The following is a 2924-nucleotide window of genomic DNA, read 5'->3' on the forward strand; positions in this document are numbered from 1 at the left end:
TGTTGATGAAGAGAAGGCTAAGCATATGCCTAAGTCTAGTTCAACCTAATTTGGCCTTGAGAGTTGAACAAAAACAGTTAAGCCAAAAACGCCATTTTGACTCCCACAAAAAGGAGAGGAACTTCAAGCCAGATGAGCAGGTTCGTGTTCTCAATCCTCCCAACGAGTCCAGTCAAGATAAATGGGATGTTGGGAAAATACTGGAAGTGTGTGGAACAAAAAGATACTTAGTTGAAGTTGGAGATAGGATCAAAAGATGTCATGTTGATCAAATGATTCCAGCCAAAGATGAACCAAAAACTGAGCATGAAGTCCTAATCCCTGAGTTTTTATCAGAAAGTGAGTTGGAAGAGACCACTGTGATTGAAACACACAGTTCAGTTAGTGCAGACAAAGAAACCGATTCCCCTGGTCAAAGTCAGGGTACTAAAACAGAGCCAAACAAGCCAACAGTTGAGTCAACACCTAAACCTGTTACACCTGTTACTGTTAGACGATCAGGCAGGATCCGTAAACCAGTAGTCAGATTAGGTTTGTAAGTTAAGTAACTCACTGTATAAGTAAAACTAAAATGTGTAGATATGTAAAATAAATATATTATGTTTATCATTTAAGATTTCATGACAACTGGTGTAAATCAAGTATCACAACAACAAAATTGTAAATTAGTCCTTAGATTTAATTCTTTAAAAAAGGAGAGCATTATAATGTATTCATGCATATTCATGTATATGATAATGAATTGGTGTTCAATATAGGCAGGGTATGTTGGGTAATAAAGCCCTCTCTCATGATCCAGGCAACCTGTGTGTAAGTTGTTATTCATTCTGCCGTTCCGAATATAACAAAAACAAATTATAAACCCCTAGAAAGGAAACAATTGTGTGGGTGGAAGAATCACTTCTGTGGAGCAGGTGCCTTTTCACCCATCCATGGTTCCTTTCAACCAAACTCTTTGATGGAAGCACATGTATTCAAAGTACCTTTTTATTTTATAACTCAATAACTAATTCAACCATTAGGTGAAATAGATTGGTTCCAGAATATGCAGACTATTCCATCCCTGTCACACCATATGGCAATTATAATCTTTCCTCATGTCACTCCTTGCAATGAAATATTTGTTAAACCACTTAGGTCCACTTCACCTCTTGTGCATCCTCTTCTCGGTATAAAAATACTGGACGCCAACATTGGCGCCGAAGGTGATGATTAATTTTACTTCGGAGTCACGTGAGTGACTTCGTGAAGAACCCCGCTTCCACGCATGCGTGTCATATCGCTACACGCATTGCAACGAGTCACACAGCGGGGAACGGCGTTCCCCAAGCGGGAGATTTGAAAGTCGGGAACAGCAGGTAAGCGACTCTGCGTTCCTTTTTTCTACTTACTTTTAGGTGGCTGCGGAAAGCCGGCGGGGAGACCCGTGGAGGGCGAGCAGCCAGCAGCAGCAACAGCACGAGTTTCCCTGGGGGGGGGGACAACCTGAGCCCGACTTTGCTCCCGCACCGGCAAAATTCACCTCTCGGCCGGGCGGGAAGCAAAGAAAAAAAGGTCCCTATGCCAGTCTCAAACGAGACTGGCTTGGGAGCAGTCGGTAGCAGCCAGCACAGAGGCTGCGGGACAGACAGCTCGGACCAGCGGTACCGGGGCTCGAAACGCTCAGCGAGTGCAGCGGCACTTATGGAGTCGGAACGGGACGTTCGGGCTGAAAACCTTCTTCACAAGGTAAGCACCAGGGTCCAGGGGATCCATAGGAACAGCCGGGGTTACCGGCTACGGAGCTGCCGCGAAGGACCAGGCCCGTGAACACCGGGGTCGGTCCAAGCGGCTCGAACCCGACACAGGGAACGACGGTCACCGGCGGGAGAAGGAAAGTCGGGAACAGCAGGTAAGAGACCCTGCGTTTTCCTTCAACTTACCTTTCTAGGTGCAGACATGGACCAGGTCCATGTAAGGTGCAGAAGGCCGGCGGGAGAACCGCGGAGGAGCGGCAGCAGCAGCAGTAGCAGCAGTAGCAGCAGCAGCAGTGGCAGCCGGCAGCCGGCAGCTGCAGGAGCACAGGCAGCTGCAGGAGCACTAACAGCTGCAGGAGCACAGGCAGCAGCAGTGGCAGCTGGCACTTCGTGAGGAGCTGGCAACGGCAGGAGCAGCATGGGCACATCGGTTCCCGGAGAGGGAAAAACACCTGTGCCCAACTTCGCTCCAGCATGGTGAGAAAGTTCATTTCTCGGCAGCAAAGGACTTTGCAGTTGACTGGCTGCAATCTACTACAAGGGACCAGTATGTGAGTACCAGGGTCGGTCCCAGCGGGGTTTTAGTTACAATAATCGCTTCTCGTTTTTTTTTGGCTAAGATCAAGTGTAGTATCTGTTCTTATCAGTTTAATATCTGATACACCCCTTATCTAGGGACTATATATATTATATAAAAACTATAGTAGCTGTTATCATCAGTTTTAATGTCTTATATGTCCCTTATCTAAGGACCATATAAGTAGGAGTGCCCAGAATTGAGGGCATTAGAGTGGGGTTGACCGGCTGCAACGACCATAAGGGACCAGTACCGTCAGTACGGGGGTGGGTCCCAGGGGTCTTAGATAAAGGAGCAGCCAGGAGTGCTGAGAGCGTTGAAGCCGGGTTAAAGGAATAGATGGAAGCAGCTGTGCCAGTTATCCTCCACACCGGCCATATCCACTTCACGGAAGGAAGGACAAAACTGGAGAAGGAGGACCATGGAACAGCGGGCAGCCAGCAGCAGCCAGCGGCACTTGGATCAACCGTAGTGGGATCAGCTGTGCCCGATGTCGGCCCCGCACCGGCCAGATCCATGTGACCGAGCGGTAGGCTAGACACAAATCAAAAACAAGGTAGTGGACTCAGAAGGGTCCGACTTTGCATAAAACCGCCGGCAACCAGCGCCCG

The 2924-nt window shown here is 48.4% G+C and overlaps 1 pseudogene; it reads left to right on the top strand.

The window, feature by feature from the left end:
- Positions 1-2329: 2329 nt before the first annotated feature.
- Positions 2330-2439, top strand: LOC129698472 (U2 spliceosomal RNA; annotated as a pseudogene).
- Positions 2440-2924: the final 485 nt, after the last annotated feature.

The sequence above is a fragment of the Leucoraja erinacea genome, chromosome 6 (assembly GCF_028641065.1).
Source record: "Leucoraja erinacea ecotype New England chromosome 6, Leri_hhj_1, whole genome shotgun sequence".
Lineage (NCBI taxonomy): Eukaryota > Metazoa > Chordata > Chondrichthyes > Rajiformes > Rajidae > Leucoraja > Leucoraja erinaceus.